This window comes from Sciurus carolinensis, unplaced genomic scaffold (assembly GCF_902686445.1).
Source record: "Sciurus carolinensis unplaced genomic scaffold, mSciCar1.2, whole genome shotgun sequence".
Lineage (NCBI taxonomy): Eukaryota > Metazoa > Chordata > Mammalia > Rodentia > Sciuridae > Sciurus > Sciurus carolinensis.
The window spans coordinates 1,711,061-1,734,005 of NW_025920126.1; the positions used below are offsets into that span (position 1 = coordinate 1,711,061).

General features: G+C 35.9%; 1 long non-coding RNA gene across 1 annotated transcript in view; it reads left to right on the forward strand.

Moving 5' to 3' along the window:
* Nucleotides 1–22,693, forward strand: part of LOC124973946 (uncharacterized) — a 47,195-nt gene extending 24,502 nt beyond the window's left edge. Inside the window, exon 3 of the long non-coding RNA XR_007106728.1 lies at nt 22,265–22,693. This is a non-coding gene — a long non-coding RNA (uncharacterized LOC124973946). The remainder of the gene's footprint in view (nt 1–22,264) is intronic.
* The last annotated feature ends 252 nt before the right edge of the window (nt 22,694–22,945 follow it).

Here is a 22,945-nt window from a genome sequence, read left to right on the forward strand (position 1 = left end):
GGGCCTCCAACACTATCTTGTAAACACTAATTTTTAAAATGCTACAAAAGAGTCATGTACAGTGTGAAGTACCTGTAATCCCAAGTGATGCAGGAATCTGATGTAGAGGAATCACAAGTTTGATGGCAGTTTCAGAAACTGAGCAAGTTGCTTTCACAAAATATCAAATCAAAATAATTGGGGATGTAGATCAGTTTTAAAGTCTATGGGCTCAATTCACAGTATTGTAAAATAGAGTGACTAATTTAAAAAGCATAATATTTAATAAAAATTTCTTTATTGGGAACACTTTATTTCAGCAAAAACATCTTAATTTTCTATAGGCATAATATACATTGCCATGAAATAGCCATAAGAGGAAAAGATGTGAAAAAAACAAAACCAAGTTCAAATTAGATCAATTTTTCACATTTACAAATATGTTAGATAATGTGGGATTCCATACAATCAGCTAAAATAGATAATGTGACCTTCAATGTATACAGAAAAAGATTTTCAATGGTTGAAACTTAGTATATAAATCCCAAATAACAAAGGGGTGATTATCCCCACTCATTCTGTTTGACATTCCAGTTTCCCTGTTCACAAACATGTCTCACAGCCTATTATAATTTCAATTCTTAGTCTCACACATTGTGTTCCTTCCTATGCAACACCCAATATTATTATTAAAAATTATTCTATTAATATAAATCTTGCTTTATATTTTCATCACAATCATGGTTAAAATGTTTGCTTAGTGTCTATTTCAACACCCTCATCTCAGTTTGCTTTTATCTCAGAAAGGTACAATATACCTCTATTAGCATATCCATCAAATAACATCAATAGCTTCTTTATCACACATTACCTTTGCAACATCTATTCTTCAAGATCAAATATCTGACATTATATCAGTGGCATTCTTCTCCCAGGAAATAATTTAGTAACACCCATTAAAGATTGTGTAAGACCTTTTGGTGTGCTTGATGGCACAAATCAATAATTTCAGTGATTCAGGAAAACAAACCAAAAGAATCACAAGACTGAGTCCAGTTCCTACAATTCAGAAGGACCCCATCCTCATCTAAAGAAACAAACAATTGGGACTATGGCCTAGGTGAACATTGCCCCTGGATTGAATCCCAGGTAACAGAAGAGTATTTTAAATATGTTAGTTATTGTTGAACATGGAATATTAAAATATAATTTGTTAGATTTGTCAGCATTTTTTTAGTTAGCAGAGAGCTATCTTACCTAGAAGGTATAAGGGTCTCTTTAAATATATTTTTTTTAATTCCACTTCAGCAAATTATCATTGACTGGGTCTATGTCTTTTATTTGTTTTTTTTTTAAGTTATATAGGACAGAAATATTTTGACATATTTATACACACATGAAGAATATCTTATTCTAATTAGGGTCCCAGTCCTGTTGTTGTGCATGATGTGGAAATTCCCTGTGTTTTATTACTGTATGTACATAGAAAATTTATGTCAAATTTATTCCACTCTTTCCTATTTTTATCCTCCACCCTTCCCTTTATTCCCCTTTACTGATTCAATGAACTTCTATTCTCCCTCCAAACACCCACATTGTGTGTTAGCATCCACATATCAATAAGAATGTTTGGCCTTTAATTTGGGGAATTGGTTTAATTAACAAGATAGTCTGCAGATTCACCCAAAGGCAAAAATTTTATTATTCTTATGACATTAATATTCCATTGTGTGTGTATTCCATTGTGTGGACCCCTAGTCCACTACTCTCCAGCTTATATTTTGGGAGCAGCCTTAGTCCTGTAGCTTCACTGAGTCCTGAATACTGGAAGGACCAAATACTGTGTTCCAGGTGAGTGTTTGAAACTAAACTGAGAACTTCTGAGGGACACCCTTTCTCTCAATTCTGCAGAGACTTAATATGGTGGTTTCTGCCTCATATTTGGTAAGTATATTGAGTTTACAAAGGGTGTTCATAGGAACAGGGCTGCACACCCTGTTATCGTAGATATTTTTTGAGGCACAAATGGTGTACTTATGACAACTGTCCACAAGTGCAACAATTAGATCTTAAAGTATTTTGTACCTTTTAATTTGACTTTGAAAACCAAACAATTTTTAGGGAAGTATAAATCTTCAGAAAAAAACATGATAATCAGGTTATTCAATGTACTGATTTACTTTAAATAAATTCAAAAGTAAAAATAGCAACAGATTTTCCCTACTGGGATACAAAAATCACCTGCATAATTCTAAATTATAATCAAGTTCTTCTTGTTCTGTGATTTAAAAAGTAAAAAGAAAAAATAGCATCCAGGGCATTGGGTTAAAAAAAATGAAGACTTAGTTGCTTTATCTTGCAGAATCCTATGAATTAGGATAGCATTAGTATTCACTTACATGCTAGAATTTTGCAGTATTATCACTTTATATCATGTGGGTATTGGTAAATTGTTTCTTTCATACCAAAAGACGGTTCCTCACCCATCCACGTTGTTATTGTTTAGATATGAGGTTTTAGGTAGAACAAATACTAGGGACAGAAATGAAGCAAGGGTAGACACAGTGCAAACTCCTCCTGCCTGATTCTAGCCTTGTCTCATCCACCCTGCATCCCGTATCCCCAGTGTGGTTAATTTCAAGCTACTTGCAGTTCTTTGGCCCCCATGCCATTTAGCACATAGCATTTTGTCTCAATCTGGCAAACTTTATTCGACTGTGGGCCCTAAAGACTGCAACTGCATATTGTTCCCCATGGTGTCTCCCAGCATCTAGCTAGTTTGCTGGAGTACAAATGATAACAGCAATTATCAGTGACTTTCTAAATGATAAGATGCCAAATAATTCATAAAGAGATGTGATAAAAACATAAGTGTTAAAAAAATCAAATCTGTTTACCTTTTGCATTGGTCATTTTGCTTGCCAAAATTATATATGCCATGTACCATCTCTGTGCCAGAGCCTGATGCCCATGATGAGATTTAGGGTCTCATTGGAAGAATGGTAAGCTAAAATGATTCTAATTGCTATCTTGCTTCTCTGTCTTACTACTGGAGTTAGGGTATAATAATGTGACTATATCCTGGGAGCAACTGGGTTTCTTTCTTTCCCCTGACTCTTATTCTTATCACATGAAATCAAACTTTTGTCACACACAGCAACACATTGATTTTTGAACATTTTAAATTATGCAGGGAAGCAAAAACTAGTAATTGTAAGTAAAATTAGCAATGAGCAAATCTAGTACTTTATAAAACTTTAGACTGGCCATCCTAATCTTTGGTGAGGATATAAAAGGCCTCATTGTCTGAAAGGCTTAAGGTTTGAACAGCAGAACTCTGGTAATGAGTAGAGCAGAAAGGACTTATAAGACTACAGTGAGTTCCTGGGGGCAGAACTCAGAGCTTCTGTGGAAATCAGCAAGTATTTCTAAACAATGAATGGCCTCTCTTTTCCCTCCTTATTGGGAATTCTGCCACATGATTGAAATATGTCTTGTTGCCATCCTGGGAAAGCCTTGGGGAATGACTGGAACTATGCTAATTTTCTTACATAGTATTACCAACAATAAGTATTGTTCATAAGGTTCTATACGTTATCTGGATTTCTTGGAGTTGAGATGTTTATACCCAGTAGTTCTGAAAATTAGCATCCAGTCACCTGGATGGTGTGTTAAAGATTTCTGAGTTATTAGGTCTTAGATAGGGTCTGACATAAACATTTCATTCAAGTGCCTAATAATGCTCTTAGTCCAGGAGTGATATTTTGAGAATGACTGAAGGCCAGTGGTTCCTACTTTACATTTACAAATCTGAAAAATAAATTGCATTGTGTGTTGTGAGGGGAAGTGCTGGTGATTGACCCAGAGCACTCCACCACTGAGTTTCATTCTCAGCCCTTTATATTTTGAGACAAGGTCTTTCTAAGTTGCTGAGGTTGGCCTCAAACTTGTGATCCTCTTGTCCCAGTCCTGAGTTACTAGGACTTACAGGAGTACAGAGCAGTTCCACTTTACTTGGCTTTGTTACTGTATTTAAAAACTACTTGATTGAGTGTTTCAATTTTAATTTCACCAAATAGACCTGTTTTTTTTCTTGGTGCCATTCAAAGGCAGGTAACCCCCCATAAAAATAATACAACACAGTCTGGATGGCTGACTTGTTATATGGTCTTGGATCCTCTTTTTGTGATTGGATCATAAAACTAAGGGAAAACAATTATGCACCATTTAAAATATTATTACCCCTCCAATGAAAAGGTAGTTGAAGTTAGAAATTTTTAAAATGATAAACATGAAAAAATGGTAAGAGAAAGATTTTTCTGAAACTAGACATTGCAATTGATAAGTCTTCAGAATTCAGATTACGATTATGTCCCTTCCAAACTTATAAAAATAATCTATCAAAATAACAAACCTCTTTCACATATGTTATTAATGTACTGTCAAAGAAAACAAATGCAGACTTGGCCTACAACAAACTTTAAGTGATACTGGTAGGTTTCCTGTTGTGATCTTTATAAAGGTAGGCTGGAATCCTGAGGGTGACAACTGATAGGGCTGAGGAGATTCTGCACATGATAATTCACATACATTCATTGTTCATTCATGTACAGTAATTAGATCAGGCTATAGCATATATTAAAGAAATCCAAAGTAGGAGAAAAGGCACTAACTGTTCTGGAAGAGGTATGCTTTCAAACTGAGATATATTTTAGTAAATAGATGCCAGGAACACTGTGCTAAGTGTTGAACGTCAAGGGCCCAGTATTACAAATAAAGTGAAATGTCTTCCAATTGAATAATTTGGCTTTTTTAGCTTACATGTCTGTAGCATTCCAACTTTTTAAACAGATTTTTATCAAAGTTGAAATGCAACCAGTAGGTACAAATTTGCATTTGAGACTGTATGCTAAAATTTTTAGTTTGACAAATCTGAGCCAGTAAATATTTGCAACACTCTGCAGCAGGAACTGTAAGACCTATATAACATGTAAATAACAGGAGATTAAACAAAATGAGCAGGAACTGAGGGACTGAGTAGTTCTTTGCATCCAGGGACTGGACAGATTCTGAGGAAGAAGTGTCACCTGAGCTGAGCTGGGAGAAGGGACAGGACTTTGATAGAGAGCAAAGTATATTTTAGGACTTAAGAGATCTGTCTGGTTTGGATACAGAAATTATATTCAGAAAGAGACCTGGCAATAGATGAAGTCTGTAAAGGAGGCATGGCCATGAGTAGTTCCACTTTAATATGCTGTTATACCTTCAGACATGATATCCATGTGAAGAAAGAAATCAATAGAAAGTGGAAGGAATAGGAAGATAGGAGAAAATTATTGCACTACTTCAAATACTGAAGGGACACTGTATATACAAATCAATTTGGAAGACATTTTATAGGCAAGATCGAGAAAAACTTCAGTTTGGTTTGAGGAGTAAATAGGTAGTAAAAGTGAGAAAAAAAGCAAACTGACAAAGTGACTATGAGACTGAAAATGTTTTAGAAAAAATAGCTAATATACATTCAGGTCTTCCTGTGTGCCAGACATCATATCTTCTCATTTAATGCTACCAGTATTTCCGTTGTAAAGATGAAGAAACAAAGGCACAGACATTGCTCAATTTACCCAAGATCACACACTATTAAGTAGCAGAACTAGATTCAAATATAGGTTGTATTCTTAACCACTACTCTCACTGACTTAAGCACCAGGGAAGAACAGCTTTCTTGGAAAAGAAGCATTGGCTGGGGATGACTAAAATGGAAATGGTTTTCAAGTCCAGATATTCATATGGAGAAAAGTAGGTTGAGGACAGAAGTCTGGCCTGTGCTGCAATATAAAAATTACTGTGGGAGAGATCCAAGATTGCAGACTAGAGGGAGGCTGCATTCCTTGTCGCTCTTAATGCCGATTTCAAGTAGAGGATATCTGTTTCTTGGTGAGGCAGTTTTTGCTGCTTATTGATCCTCTGGTGTTTACCCATTTGTCTGCTGTGATGGCCTGCAGTCTGCCAGCTTATCTATGCCTTTTTTGAGAGCAGATTTCTCACTGTCAGGCATCTATCATCTGCCATTTGTCCTCCTTTCACCTATCCATCGCCTTCCTTACTCCTATCAATCACCCAATGCTCAAGGTTCACCTCCCAATCATCCGACTACAGTCAGCAAACTGATCGTCAACCGCCAGTGGACCACCAGCTGCCTGCTGCTGCCTGTAAGTTCACTGTGACAGTACCTCCAGGTTTGATTACACGTGGCTGCCACCATTTTGAGAAAACAGCCAGGCCCTGTAGGACCCCTGACCAGACTGACTGAGCCCCATCTCCAGGATCCCTCAGCCCAACCGATCACTCCCTGCCTCTGGGGCCCTCACATCAACTGACTGCTCCCAGACACCAGGATCCCCAGACCAACTGACTGTGCCCTATCACCGGGACCCCAGACTGACTGATTACACCCAGCCTCCAGGATCCACAACCACACCAAACACACTGGAACTCCAGGACTCCTGCTGGACAAACTGCATCCCGTCTCCAGGACCTCCAGCTGACCACGTCCACCCCTGAGCTGCAGCTCCCCATTTGCCAACACATTTCGAAGCCAGAGTGGCCATCTTGGATAATCCTGGAAGCTGTAGCTCTGATCTTTGGGTGGGGCAAATCCCAACCTGGGACGCCTGCTGGAGGCTTGATGCTCATTTTCAGGTACCTCTCATGCATCAGGCTACTGAACACTGGGAGGTTTCATTAGTATATGACTGTTATACAGTAGATTTTCTTTTTTCTCCTTTTTTAAAAAATTAAGTTCTTATTTCTTTACTTTTCTTGCTCTCTTTTCTTTTGTTTACCTGTTCCCTCAGAGTCTCTTTCTCCATTTTGTGCATGCTAGCATCTGATTTATTTTGATTACACTTTCACCCTTTCTATTTTCTAGAACTTCTGCATATTCTTTTCTTATCCGATTAACAGTCACATTCTACATCCCTCTGCATCCTCTTTGTCCTCCATTAGAAAGTGCAGACCTTATTGCAAACCTGTTTGTTATACTGAAGATAATTTTTGAACTCATTTTGTTTATTATGACAATTTTTTTATTGTCCCCAACAGGGCTATTTAATCTAGGATTGCATCGTGTCTGATTTGGGCACTGCTAATATTGATCTCCCCTTAAAGAAAGGGTTTTGTAAACCTATAGGGCCACTATAAGGCTATAGTGGGAAAGCTGTAATATCCCAGATCTGCACTGCTAGAAGGGAAGATACATGAACAACATGTAAAAACAAGGGAAGAAAATGATCCAAACAAATCTAGATTCTATATTAATAGAATGCAATGACAGTATGTTAGAAGAAATGCCAGAAAAAGACTTCAGATTATTCATGATTAAGATGATTCATGAAGCAAAGGATGAGTTAAGAGAGCAAATGCAGGCAATGAATGATAATACCAATAAACTGAAAGAGCACCTGCAGGAAGGAAAAGATCATTTCAACAAAGAGATAGAGATTCTCAAAAAAAAAAAAAAAAACAAACAAACAAAATGGAAATCCTGGAAATGAAGGAGACAATAAACCAAATAAGAAACTCAATGGAAAGCATGACAAACAGACTAGACCACTTGGAAGACAGAACCTCAGACAATGAAGACAAAATATTTAATCTTGAAAATAAAGTTTCCCAAACTGAGAAGATGGTAAGAAATCAGGAACACAATGTCCAAGAACCATGAGACATCATGAAAAGACCAAATTTAGGAATTATTGGGATTTAGAAAAGCACAGAGATACAAACCAAAGGAATGAACAACCTATTCAATGAAATAATATCAGAAAATTTCCCAAACCTGAATGGAAAATCAAATACAAGAGGAATCAAACAGGGGGTATCACAATACCAGAACTTAAACTATACTAAAAGCCATAGTAACAAAAACACCATGGAATTGGCACCAAAATAGACAGGTAGATCAATGGTACAGAATAGAGGATATGGACACAAACCCAAATAAATACAATTTTCTCATACTAGACAAAGGTGTCAAAAATATGCAATGGAGAAAAGATATCCTCTTCAACAAATTGTGCTGGGAAAACTGGAAAACCATATGCAACACAATGAAAATAAACCCCTATTTCTCACCCTGCACAAACCTCAACTCACAATGGATCAAGGACCTTGAAATCAGACCAGAGACCCTGCATCTTATAGAAGAAAAAGTAGGTTCAAATCTTCACCTTGTTGGCTTAGGATCAGATTTCCTTAACAGGACTCCCATAGCAGAAGAAATAAAAGCAAGAATCAATAACTGGGATATATTCAAACTAAATAGCTTTCTCTCAGCAAAGGACACTATCAGCAATGGGAAGAGAGAGCCTATAGAGTGGGAGAATATCTTTGCCAATCATACTTTAGACAGAGCATTAATTTCTAGAATATATAAAGAACACAAAAAACTCTACACCAAGAATGCAAATAATCCAATAAACAAATGGACTAAGGATATGAATGGACACTTCACAGAAGAAGATCTACAAGCAATCAATAAACATATGAAAAATGTTCACCATCTTTAGTAATAAGAGAAATGCAAATCAAAACTACACTAAGATTCCATCTCACCCCAATTAGAATGGTGATCACCACGAATACAAGCAACAATAGGTGTTGGAGAGGATGTGGGGAAAAGGTACACTCATACATTGCTGGTGGGACTGCAAATTAGTGCAGCCACTCTGGGAAGCAGTGTGGAGATTCCTTAGAAAACTTGGAATGAACCTACCATTTGACCCAGCTATCCCATTCCTCGATCTATACCCAAAGGACTTAAAATCAGCATACTACAGAGATACAGCCACATCAATGTTCATAGCTGCTCAATTCACAATAGCCAGACTATGAAACCAACCTAGATGTCCTTTGATTGATGAAAGGATGAAAAAACTGTGCTGTATATATACAATGGAATATTACTCAGCTCTAAAGATTGAGAAAGTTATGTCATTTGCAGGCAAATGGATGAAATTGGAGAATATCATGTTAAGTGAGATAAGCCAATCGCAAAAATCCAAAAGGTGAATGATCTCACTGATAAGCGGATGATGACACATAATGAGGGGTTGTAGGGGGGCAAGAATGGAGGAAGGAGGGACTGTATAGAGGAAAAAGATGTGGGAGGGGTGGAAGAGAGAGGGAAAAAATAACAGAATGAATCAAACATGATTATGTAAATGTTTGAATATGCAAATGGTATGTTGTAACTCCATGTAGAAACAGAAACAGCATGTATCCCATTTGCTTACAATAAAAATAAATTAAAAAACAATAAAATAAAAAATAAATATTACTGTGGTCCCCCTCCCCTGTCTCCCATCCCCTACTCCCCCACACTCCACACTGTCCTCAATCAGGAACTGATGTGCCTTCCTGTCAATCATATTTTCTTTTTGGTTTCTAAAAGCTGTTCCAGGTTATCTCAGGTCAGTCATCCCAAACATCTTTTTGATACTACAGGATTGTCTGTCCATTCCTTCTCTGTAGATTAGATGCTGAAGGACATAAAATAGAAGAAAATAAAATCCACTGACAAATGGAGTCCAACCTGGAGCATTGGACTCCAGTTTTGCTTGCAGCTTCTTCCAGACATGTGTCCCCAACATTAACTACTTTCTGTACCACCTGTAGTATCTCTTATATTCATTATAATTTGTACTTTTATCCCTACCATTTCTATTAAATATTCATTCTGTGAAGGAAAAACTGGGGTTTGTAGTAAAGAGTCAATGAAAAGGACTGAGAAACATGCCAATAAAGACAGGCTAATCGAGAACTGTGATAATTAAGTGTACATAAATAAGAAGTTAGGGACAAAAATCAGTGATGTCTTTTAAAATATCAGACAAGACTAATAAAACCAAAAGGAATTCTTTTGAAATTATCAACAAGATAGACAATGAGCCAAACAGGAAATTTAAAAACCACTCACAATGAAAATTCAAGATTGGCTCTCCTCCAGTGTTCACTCCAAGTCAAAGAATATAGTGGTTAGAAGCATAAATAAAAGAGTATAAATTTTATGTGAGGAATTTGAAAACACATTTGAAGGGGATATCATTTTAGAAAAAAATTAAAATTTTAAAGCACCAGGAAAGAAACAGAACCTTGAATACACCATTAACCAATGAATACATTGGAAGAGTAATTAAGACACACTTTAGCCCCTGACAAAGTAAGAACTTGGGTAATTAGGTACAGATAAATTCCAATCGGTATTTAAATTTAGGTGGTGTTTCTTATTAGCTGTGACCTTCATTTAATCAGAACTTTAACTGTCTGTTCATTTGCAAATTGGAGATAATTAAACCTACATTGTAGCCCCTAGATATCAAATGAAATGACAGCCCTTGATAGGCAAGAAAGCACAGATGTAAATTAATTACTGAAATAGTTTGAAAAATGCAAAAATATATTTACTTGTTCTACAAATATTTATTGTACTTCTAACAGGTGCCAGGTTCTGCAGTTTGATATTTAGTGCTGAAGTTTTATATTTAAACTTTCTCTGTCCTAAATAGGAATTATGCTACAAGACAATATAAAGAATCATTTTGACACATATCATCATAAGCAATAAAATATCTAGGTGGGTGAAGACTGTCAGGTATTAATAGAAAGCCTTTACTTCGGCTTGTTCAGTTGGGAGCACAAGTGATGGATTTGCTTCAGACCTGACACTTGTTACTAAAACATACACTTTTTATTTATCATCTTAGTTGGTTGCAATATAGAAATTAACTTTACACTGTTTTTTATGAGTCTCTTTCTAATAAGATTAATATTATTTATCAACAAAAATTTATTACAGAGGTTGGGGTTATAGCTCAGTTGTAGAGGACTTGTCTCGCATGTGTGGGCACTGAATTTGATTCTCAGCACCACATATGAATAAATAAAGGTCCATTGACAACTAAAACAAAAAAAAAACTGTGCACAATGAATGTAAATGCATTCTGCTGTCATGTATAACTAAATAGAACCAATAAAAATACTTAAAATGCTTTTTCAACTCTAAAAGAGATACTTTTTCAAAATACTTCAAGATAAACAATCCTCATTTTCAGTTTACTGAGATAAATCTTTGTAGTTTTCTGGAAAACTAATGACAAATATAAAATATAGTATTATAAATTATGATTTATAAAGAGTCTGATTTAAAAATGTTTTCCTCAATATTTGAAGCAGATCAGCATTCCTAGATATCCTAGAAACTTTTAAAACTAGTATTTGAGTATACTTTAGTGACATCTAAATTATGTACTTTTAAAATAACCTGTCATATACAGCAATTAAGGACATTTTATGGACTTTATTCTTCTTTGCTCTAGGTAATCTTGCAATTGTCATCTGCAAATTAATCTACAAAAGGGATTGGCAAATGATCCATCACAGGGATGCCAATCCATTTTATAGAGAACCAAATTACTCTGGTCATTTTGGGAAAGTAAGGAACCCCATTGTTTCCCAGGGGATTTGTAATAATTATTTTAGTTTGTCCCCTGCAGTTCTTCACACTGCTTAACATCACACATGCCAGTCTGAACAGAACTGCTTCTCCAGTACTGCTTTCTTAGAGCTCTCAGAAATCCTGATGATGTCTGACTGCAATTAAGGGCTTGTTAACTGATCAAATTTTTCTCCCTGGGCTAGTTTCCTTGTGTCATGAGAAGAACATTGTGAAATCCTCTGTCCATTTAGTTTGCTCATTTCATAACATGGATAGTCTACATTTATGTTAGCATTTTAAAAACTGGTTTTTCTATATTCAAGTATATATGAAAATGTGTGTTGTCTTAAGTGAATTTTAATGTTTTTGTTTTCATATGGTCTTAGCTCTTAAGTGCTGAACACTGTTGACAGTGAAGAACATTTCTTCATATTTTTATTGTAACTAATAATTATGTGATCATTTTTCTCTTTAATTTTGCGTACGATGAACTGTGATTGTATACACACTGTAACCAGCTGTGCTTTCCTTTGCCTTTAGTTTTATGTGATTTATATATTTTTATTATTGAGAAGGCATTTGAAAGACAAAAATTAGTATCAAAAACTCTCTAGTAAAATTTCATTATTTTTCACAAGTAGGCAAAGTATGAAAATATATTCATATCACTTTTTTCTTTTAGCTTTCAATTGTATGAGAATTGCCTTAGAATCTCTTGTCAATTGAAATTAAGCAAATGTGATTTCCAAGTAACAACTTTATAAGAGTAAAATAAGCCATACTTAGACAATAAACATTCATAAAAGAAAAGATTTTAAAGAATATTTTTTAAACTTTGAAACCACTTAGATGTTCATATCTTTTTTCCTCCCTAACAGAAATCGGAAATGGAAAGTCACCAGTCCATAGCATTCAGACTGCTACACTTTCTAGGTGAACATATTGTTATTTCAAAAGATTAACCCTTATTTTTCCTATAGAAAAATCAGCCTGATATATTTACTGTATCAATAGAAGTTGGGTTTTTCTAAATACCTGCAACCATAATTAACATTTAAAAATCTAATATTTTGAAAGCTCACTGGTAATAAACTCAAACAACAAAGAAACACTTTTGTAGCACCTTTGTGAGGATAGTCACAATTTTTGATGGATAAAAAATGTACAGTAATAAAAATATAGAAGGAGACAATGAAGGCATTACTTATGGAAACTGAGACATAATTAACTGCTTTATGCTTTACTAAATTGATGGTAATAATGGAAGAAAACCTGACAAAAACTCTTCAGGAATCACATCACTGTGGAACTACCTGCAGTTACAACAAATAAATTAATTTCTGTAATATAGTTCAGAACAGTGATTAAAAAAATTTTGTGTTCTGTAAAAAAATCAGTAGGCACCATTCCCATGGCACCAAACCTATACATGAAGCAGGAATTTTCCAAAGTAGATAAATACACTAGAAAGTGCCCATTGAAGATTAGGTTAACTGAAATCCTTAACTACAAAGTTACAGAAACCAAGTTGATATGTAACTAAATAGCTGATCCAAACCAGACATTGAATGGCAGGGATTATGAAAAGACTAAAAAGTGAACTTTGTGAAAAAATATTTCTTTAATTTTCAAATACTGAAATTAGGCTCAGTTAGAAATTCAGATTTTCAATTGGAATCAAGCTTCTCTCTGTTGTGTGGAGACACAGGCTTTTATGGGAAAAATATTCAACAACTCCAGTAAACTGTAACTTTAAAGTAATGAGACTGGCTCCAAAATCCACAAATAGACATGACTGGTACTCCATCATAGGTTAATTCTTTATTAAAATAAAAGAAGCTTGTTCAGGGAACTGACAATTCCTGAAAGTCAAATGTGTGAGCTAGAAGAACTGAAAGAGGCCTTTAAGAAAACTTCCCTCCACCAGTTTCTTGATCAAAAAAGGTTTGCAGAAGCTGAGAGTTGCCTGGGTCACTGAACTCATTGAAGGTAGATCAGTGAAGGACATTCAATTTCATTTCCCCAAGGCCTAGCTGTAATTAACTACTGGTTCAAAACTGTTAGGTAAAGAAACAACAATAAAATTTATAGGATAAGGGCTGGGTTATAGATCATTTGTAGAGCATTTGCCTTGCATGTGTGAGGCACTGGGTTTGAATCTCAGCACCATATGTAAATATGTAAAATTGAGGTCAATTGACAACTAATTATTTTAACTGTAGGATAAAAGAGCACATACAAAATGCAAGATTCTTATAGAGAAGCTGAAATAAGTCAAGAACACGAATTTCAACTAAAAGTTTCTTTTAGATATATAATTTTTTATTGTGATTCATTGTACACAAATGCAGTACAACTATCATTTCTGTAGTTGTACATGAAATATGGTCATATCATTTGCGTATTCATACATGTACATAGGGTAATGATATTTGTCTCATTCTACTCTCTTTTCTTCCCCTGCTCCCTGCCAATCCCTCCTTTCTGTCTAAAGAATTCTACCATTCTTTTCTTACCTCCCCATGCTCCCATAATGTATCATCTACCACTTATCAGAGATATCACTTATCCTTTGTCTTTTTGGAATTGGCTTAATTTACTTTACATGATATTCTCCAACTCCATCAATTTACCTGCAAATGTCATAATTTTATTCTTCTTTATGGCTGGAAAATATTCCATTTTGTATATGTACCACAGTTTGGTTATCCATTTATATATAGTATGGCATTTAGGTTGGTTGCACAATCTAACTACTGTGAATAAGTTGCTATAAACATTGATGTAGGTGCCTCACTGTAGTATGCTGATTTTAAGTCCTATGGGTATAGGCCAAGGAGTGGGATAGCTGGGTCAAATGGTGGTTACAGTTTTCTATGGAATCTCCATACTGATTTCCAGAGTGATTGCACCAATTTGTAACCCCACCAGCAAAGTATGAGTGTACCTTTTTCTCCACATCCTCACCAACATCTGTTTTTGCTTGCATTCTTGTTAATTGCCATTCTAATTGAGTGAGATGGAATCTTAGGGTAGTTTTGATTTCATTTCTCTTATTACTAGAGTTGTTGAACAGTTTTTCATATATCTGTTGATTACTTTTAGATCCTCTTCTGTGGAGTGTCTCTTTATTTCCTTAGCAAATTTATTGATTGGGTCATTTGTATTCCTGATGTAAAGTTTTTTGAGTTCTTTATAGATTCCAGAGATTAGTGCTCTATCAGAAGTGTGTGTGCAAAGATTTTCTTCCACTCTGTAGGTTCTCTCTTCACATTGTTGATTGTTTCTTTTCTTGAGAAAAAGCTTTTAGTTTGAATCCTTCTCAATTATTGATTCCTGCTTTTATTTCTTGTGCTTTGGGTGTCATGTTAAGGAAGTTTGGCCCTAAGAGGAAATGATGAAGATTTGGACCTGCATTTTCTTCTATTAGGTTCAGGGTCCCTGGTCTAATTCCTAGGTCCTTGATCCATTTTGAGTTGAATTTTTTGCAGGGTGAGAGACAGGAGTTTAGTTACATTTTGTTGCATGTGGATTTCCAGTTTTCCCAGCACCATTTGTTGAAGAAGCTATCTTTTCTACACTCTATGTTTTTGGCACCTTTGTCTAGTATGAGATAACTGTATTTATGTGGGTTTGTCTTTGTGTCCTCTATTCGGTACCATTGGTCTACCTGCCTATTTTGATGCCAATACCATGCCATTTTTGTTACTATTGCTCTGTAGTATAGTTGAAGGGTCAGGTGATACTCTCTGCTTTGCTCTTTTTGCTAAGGATTGCTTTAGATCTTCTGGGTATCTTATTCCTCCAAATGAATTTTATGATTGCTTTCTGTATTTCTATAAGGAATATCATTGGGATTTTAATTGGAATTGCATTGAATTTGTATAGTACTTTTGGTAGTATGGCCATTTTTGACAATATTAACTTTGCCTCTCCAAGAACATGGGAGATCTTTTCATCTACTAAGGTTTTCTTTAATTTCTTTCTTTAGTGTTTTGTAATTCTCATTGTAGAGGTCTTTCACCTCTTTTTTTAGATCAATTCCCAAGTATTTTATTTTATTTTGGGGGGCTATTGTGAATGGGGTAGTTTTACTAATTTCTCTTTCAGAGGATTCATCACTTATGAACAAAATGCATTAAATTTATGAGTATTGATATTATATCATGCTACATTACTAAATTCATTTATGATTTCTAAAGGTTTCTGGTGTAATATTTCTGCTTATCTAAATATAGTCATGTCATCAAATAGTGATAGTTTGAGTTCATCTTTTCCTATATATACCCCTTTAACTTCTTTGGTCTAATTGCTCTGGCTACAGTTTCAAGGATGATGTTGACTACAAGTGGTGAAAGATGGCATCCCTCTCTTTTTCCAGTTTTTAGGGGGAATGTTTTCACTTTTTCTCCATTTAGAATAATTTTGGCCATGGACTTATTATAGATATCCTTTACAATATTGATGTAGGTTCCTACATTCCCTATTTTTTCTACTGTTTGGAGCATGAAGGGGAGCCATATTTTATCAAGAGGCATTTATGAATCTACTGAAATAATCTTGTTATTCTTGACTTTAAGCTTGTTGATGTGTTTAATTACATTTGTAGATTTCTGGATGTTGAACCAACCTTGCATCCCTGAGATGAAACCTACTTTATCATGGTGCACTATCTTTTTAATATATTTTTGTATGCAATTTGCTAATATTTTAAGAACTTTTGAATCTATGTTCATTAGAGATATTGGTCTGAAGTTTTCTTTCCTTGATATGCCTTTGTCTGACTTTGTTTTCAAGGTGATATTAGCTTCATAGAATGAGTTTGGAATGGTTTCATCCTTTTTTTCATAGAATACTTTGAGGAATATTGGAATGGGTTCTTCTTAGAAGGTCTTGTGGAACTCAACTGAGAATCTATCTGGTTTGGACAATTCTTTGTTGGTAAGCTTTTGATGAATTCTTCTATTTCACTGCTTGAAATTTATCTATTTAAATTTTGTATGTCCTCCAGATTCAGTTTGGGTGGATCATATCTCTAGAAACCTGTAAATGTCTTTGAGATTTTCTGGTTTTTTTGAGTACAGAAATTCAAAGTAGTTTCTATATTTATGTTTTGCATTTCAGTACTGTCTGTTGTGATATTTTCTCTTACATCATGGATTTCAGTAATTTGAGTTTTCTCTCTTCTCTGTAGTGTGGCTAAGGGCTTATCAATTATATTTATTTTTTCAAAGAACCAACTTTTTGTTTTGTCGATTTTTTGTATTTTTTCTTTTGTTTCAATTTCCTTGATTTCAGTCCTGATTTTAATTTTTTCCTGTCTTCTACTACTTTTGGTGTTGATCTGTTCTTTTTCTAGGTCTTTGAGTTGTAATGGTAGGTCATTTAATTGCTGACATTTTCTTCTTTTATTGAAAGTGTGCGATGCAATTAATTTTCCTCTTAGTACTGCTTTCATGGTGTCCTGGAGATTTTGTAATGTTGTATCATTGTTCTCATTTACCTATAAGAATTTTATAATCTCCCCCAATATCTTCTGTTATCCTTGCATCATACAATAGTGTATTATTTAGTCTCCAGGTGTTGGAGTAGTTGCTGTTTGCTACTTAGTCATTGACTTCTAATTTCATTCCATTATGATCTGATAAAGTTCAAGGTAGCATCTCTTTTTGTATTTGCTAAGAGTATCTTTGTGGCATAACATGTGGTCTATTTTAGAGAAGGATCTATGTGCTGCTGAGAAGAAAGTGTATTCAATCATTGAAGGATGGATATTATATATACATCTGTTAAGTCTAAATTATTGATTGTATTATTGATTTCTATGGTTTCTTTGTTAATTTTTTGTTTGGAAGATCTGTTCAATGGTGACAGTGTTGTGTTAAAGTCAACTAGTATTATTGTGTTTTGGTCTATTTGCTTCCTGGAATTGAGAAGGATTTGTTTAATGTACATGGATGCACATGCACATAAATATTTATGATTTTTTTGTCTTGCTATTTATGCTTCCCTTAAGCAGTATTAAATGTCCTCCTTTATCCCTTCTGATTTACTTTGGCTTGAAGTCTGCTTTATCTGATGTAAGGATGGAGACTCCTACCTTTTTACTGAGTTCATGTGCATGGTATGCTTTTCTCCATCCTTTCACCTTTAGTCTGTGGATGTCTTTTTCTATGAGATGAGTCTCTTGAAGAAAGCATATTGTTGGGTCTTTCTTTTTAATCCAATCTGATAGTCTGTGTCTTTTGATTGATGAGTGTAGGTCATTAACATTCAGGGTTATTATTGAGATATGACTTGTATTCCCGGTCATTTTGACTTATTTTTTATAACATGACTTGATTTCTCCTTAATTGGCTATTCCTTTAGGGAAGTTCCTATTTTGCTGACTTTCATTGTTGTTTTCCATTTCTTACTCATGGAATATTTTGCTGAGAATGTTCTGTAGCACAGGCTTTCTATTTTTAAATCCTTTTAGCTTTGGTTTATCATAGGATTTTATTTCATCATCAAATCTGAATGTTAGTTTTGCTGGGTATAATATTCTTGGTTGGCATACATTTTCTTTCAGAGCTTGAAATATGTCATTCAATATGTTTCCTGCTTTAGGGTTGGGCTGAAAAATCTGCTGATATTCATATTGGTTTTCCCCTGTATGTAATCTTATACTTTTCTCTCACAGCCTTTAAAATTCTCTTTATTTTGATGTTAGATATTTTCATGATAATGTGCCATTGTGTGGATCTCTTTTAATTTTGTATATTTGGTGTCCTTTAGGCCTCCTATATTTGATTTTCCATTTCATTCATTAGATTTAAAAAATGTTCTGCTATTATTTCATTGAATAGGTTATTCATTCCTTTGGTTTATATCTCTGTGCCTTCCTGTATCACAATAATTTTAAAATTTGGTCTTTTCATGATATTCCCTAATTTTTTTGTGATTCATGATTTCTTACCATCTTCTCTGTTTGAACAAATTTGTTTCAGGATTAAATATTTTGTCTTCATCTGAGGTTCTGTCTTCCAAGTGATCTTGCCTTTTGGTTATGTGTTCATTGAGTATTGAATTTGGTTTATTGTTTCCTTCATTTCAAGGATTTCTGTTTGGTTTATTTTCAGAATCTTTTTATTGAAATGATCTTTTTCTTCCTGCAATTGCTCTTCTAACTGTTTATTGGTGCAATCATTCTTTGCCTGCATTCGCTCTCTTATCTTATTGCTCACTTCTAATATCTTATTGCTCACTTCTAATATAAGTTAATTATGTACATTATAAACTCTCTTTCTGACATTTCCTCTTTCATGTTGTCCTTGGGTTCTATTGATATAGCATCTATGTTTGTTTGGGACACTTTCTTCCCTTGTTTTCTCAGGTTGTTCATGTATCTTCCCCTCTAACAGTGCAAATTTGAGGTACTGCAGTTTCCCCCTGTAGACTTACACTGCAATTGTAGATTTAAAATACCTCACCTTGAAGTGAGAGAACAATATTAGCAATGCACCAATCAAAATGCATCGTTAACCCAAATAGTCCCTATTAAAATATTAACCGTGTTGTCTTTTTTTTTTTGTAAGAAGCATGATTTCTTCCTTTTTATTTTTATGTTAAGCTTACCATATAAGTAGGTATTGTGGGAAATAAAAACATCCTAACTGAATACATTTCATTCCATTTCTCCAGAGAAATATATAAAAAGTAACTATATTAGAAAATACTGCTTTGTAATCTGCAAGACTTAGGTTTGAATCCTGGATTTGCCATTTACTAGATATTGCCTTGGGCAATCATTTTAGCATTTAAGACTCAGTTTCTTTCTCTGTGGAACTGAGACGATTACATTACCTTCATGAGATTATGAGGAAAAAGTGAAGTAACACTGACTATAGTTGTAAACCTTTAGGTGGTCATAAATATTAATTATTTTTATGTCTTTTGTTTTGATTTGGACAGAATTATCTATTCACTGGTTTTTAAAACCTGTTTTATATTTACAGGAAACTTAAATACCTGTATATGTTGTTTAAAGGGAAAGTACCTAAAATACATTAATTACTTGACTTAAGTCAAGTGTTGGATTTGATTAAAAAGAATAATTTAATGATCTACTCATATGGTAAAGTTTATTTTCTCCCTCAAATCTTGAAATTCATCTGATATGTGGAGAAAAATTGGCATTATTTTAAAGAATGCAAGGAGAATGCATAACTTTTGAGACCTTAAGTTTTTGAAGTAAACACACAAAAACAAAAGCAACTATCTGAAGCCATTAGGGAAAATAAACAAAAACTCAGAAATGACTTCCAAAGCTCCATTCTTTAAAACCACTCTCGCTAACAACTTCATAAGTTTATATGGTGATGAGGGATGCCCAGGTAGGGAACAGCATTAAAAATATTTTCTCTTTATATTTTGTATGTTAGGTATTTTCATTATAATGTGCCTTGGTGTGGGTCTGTTGTAATTTTTTGTATTTGGAGTCCTATAAGCCTCTTGAACTTGATTTTCCATTTCATTCTTAAGATTTGGGAAATTTTCTGAAATTATTTCATTGAATAGATTGTTTATTCCTTTGGTTTGTTTCTCTAAGCCTTCCTCAATCCCAATAATTCTCAGATTTGGCCTTTTCATGATATCCCATAGTTCTTGGAGATTCTGTTCATGATTTCTTACCATCTTCTCTGTTTTTTCAACTTTGTTCTCAAGATTAAATATTTTGTCTTCAATATCTGAGGTTCTATCTTCCAGGTGTTCTATCCTATTGGTTGTGCTTTCTATGGAGTTCTTAATTTGGTTTATTGTTTCCTTCATTTCAAGGATTTCTGTTTTTTTTTTTCAATATCTCTAACTCTTTATTGAAATGATCTTTTGCTTCCTGTATTTACTCTTTTAACTGTCGATTGGTGTGATCACTCAATGCCTGCATTTGCTCTTTCATCTCATCGTTTTCTTCCCTGATCATTTTAATTATGTCCATTCTGAACTCCCTTTCTGTCATTTCTTCTGCCATGCTGTCATTGGATTTTATTGATGTAATATCTGGATTTGTTTGGTGCATTTTCTTTCTTTGTTTTCTCATATTGTTCAGGAATCAGTGGGTCATTAAGATATTGCAGATTTCCTCTATTGACTTATAATGTCCCTGAAGATTGCTAGTATATCCCCTCTTATCCTTCAGTAGCCTGAAGTCTTGGAGAAAGTTGATAATGCGGTGCTCCACAAGGAAGTTGCCTCTCAAGGGGTGGTGACCCTCAGGTGGTGTATATTCCCTGCTAGTGGGCAGAGGTGCCTCCACTTGTTGACCAATGGTCATCCAAAGGGGAACTAGGCTGCAAGATGAGGCAAGGCCTGTTTGTGCCTGTGTCTCTGGCTTTACCATCCTTGTGGGAAAACCTCACCCGTCAGGGAAGACTCACCTGGTGGGGAGGTCTCACTGGTCAGTTCCCCTCCTAGAGTTTCCCCTCAATCTACAACTACCCCCTGGGCTGGGTTGTCTTCCTCTGCAATGTTCCCAGGGGCCCGGACCTACCTCCTGGGCCTGGGAGCCTCATTCTTCACAGACGAGTCTCCTTGGGCTGCCTCTCCTCAGAGAATCTGCCTGCAGTCCTGGAAACTTCACTCCGCCCTAAGCGTGTCTCTTTGCGGCTCTTCCAGCAAGAAGCTGCCTAGCTCCTGGGACCCTGCTCTGCACCTAATCGCCTGGCTATGTGGCCTCTCCTCTGAGCCACTACCTGGAGCCCTGTACAATAGCTCCGAGACCCAGAGATCTGCCACACACCTCTTCCTCTGGACAGCCACCCGGTGTTCCAATGCAGTCACTAGGAGTCCAAGCAACTCACTTCACATCTCCTCCTCCCACCAACCGCCCGTAGCCCTAGGCAGTCTCTCCGAGTTCAAGTGACCCACCCTGTTCCTCCTCCTTGGGGTAGCCCCCCGGGTGTTCAGGAGTGGTGACTCAGAGACCAAGCAACCCACTGCGCTCCTCCTCCAGGTAGGCCACCGGTGTTCAGGAGCGGTCGCTTTGAATCCAAACAACTCACCACTCACCTCCTCCTCTGAGCAGCCACCCGGAGCTTTGATGCAGTCACTCCTAGACCAAGCGACCCGCCATGTTCCTCCCCTTTCTCCGGGCAGCCCCCCAGTGTTCAGTAGTGGTCGTTCTGAGTCCAAACAGCTCACCACGCAGATCTTTGAAGAAATCTGTAACCTCAGGGACTTGGAAGTCTGAGGCAGGAGAATCTTGAGTTCAAAATCAGCCTCACCAAATTATTCAGGCCGAAGCAACTTAGCCAGACCCTGGCTTCAATGCTGGAAATTCTTGGTAGGGAGATAGTCCATAGTTGGGGAGCTTTTGCAATTCGGTCTCCAAGAAATGGAAACTTTGACAGTGCTGATGGCTTTGATGTGAAACTCTGTATTTGATCTTCTTCTGCAGTCTCTAGAGGCCTGTTGTTTTCAGGTTTGTTTGTGAGAGCACTGATCTGCTCCAGTTTCTCTCAGTTTGGACACCGAGAATTTGGACTATCTTCTTTCCAACTTTATGATTGTGATTTTTGTGGTGTCAATTGTGATGGTCACTTGATCAAAAGACTCTCTTTGCAGATTGGCAGCATCACATCTCCAACCCCTCCATAAATATTTTGAGACAGAGTCTGGCTTAGTTGCTTAGGTCTTCTCCAAAATGTTGAGGCAGGACTTGAACTTCTGTCCTCCATCGGATTTCATTCTTCAAACTCTCTCCTGAATCCCAATGATCATTTGTACTGAGTGTCCTTGTTGTTCCAGGAACCCAAAGATGCAGTTGCAGCAGGTCTGCACCTCCTGAAGTAGGTGGGTCCTGGAGAGCCAAGCCATCTGGGGAGTGAGACTCCTGAGCAGGGAGAAGGCTAAAGTGATTCAACTGAGCTGCCCAGCGGAGCATGTTTTATCTGGTCTACTGGCTGCTGTATGAACTTCAGGGGGCCAACCTCCGGGAGTCAGGGTTGCCTTCACCTGGCAATCGCATCTTCTGTGGATGACAACCAGACTGCACCAAGTCCTTGATCATGACCATCTTCCGGGATGTCCCTCGCAGCTGCCGCCGCTACCTCCTTCTCCCATGTTGACTTAATAAACAGAGAAGATGAGTTCAAATTATTATCTATAGCAAAACCAATAGGTTTTCAATAAGGACCACAATTTCTAATGGTGGACAAAGGGGATGGGGTGGAGTATAGGATATAATATTAATGAGATAAGAAGTGAATCTATAGAGATACTGTGTTGTAGGAATATTGAAAGCAGAATTAAAAGAAATACGCTGTTAGCATGAGAAAAGGAGAGAGATTCTCCAAGAAAACAGATACATAAGAGGAAAATAGAGTGGGAAAAATATCAATAAAAGAAAAAAGTAGAAATATAATAGTTGTAATAGGAATAATCTTCATAATACTACTAATTAAAAATAATTCAACAATAAAATTATAC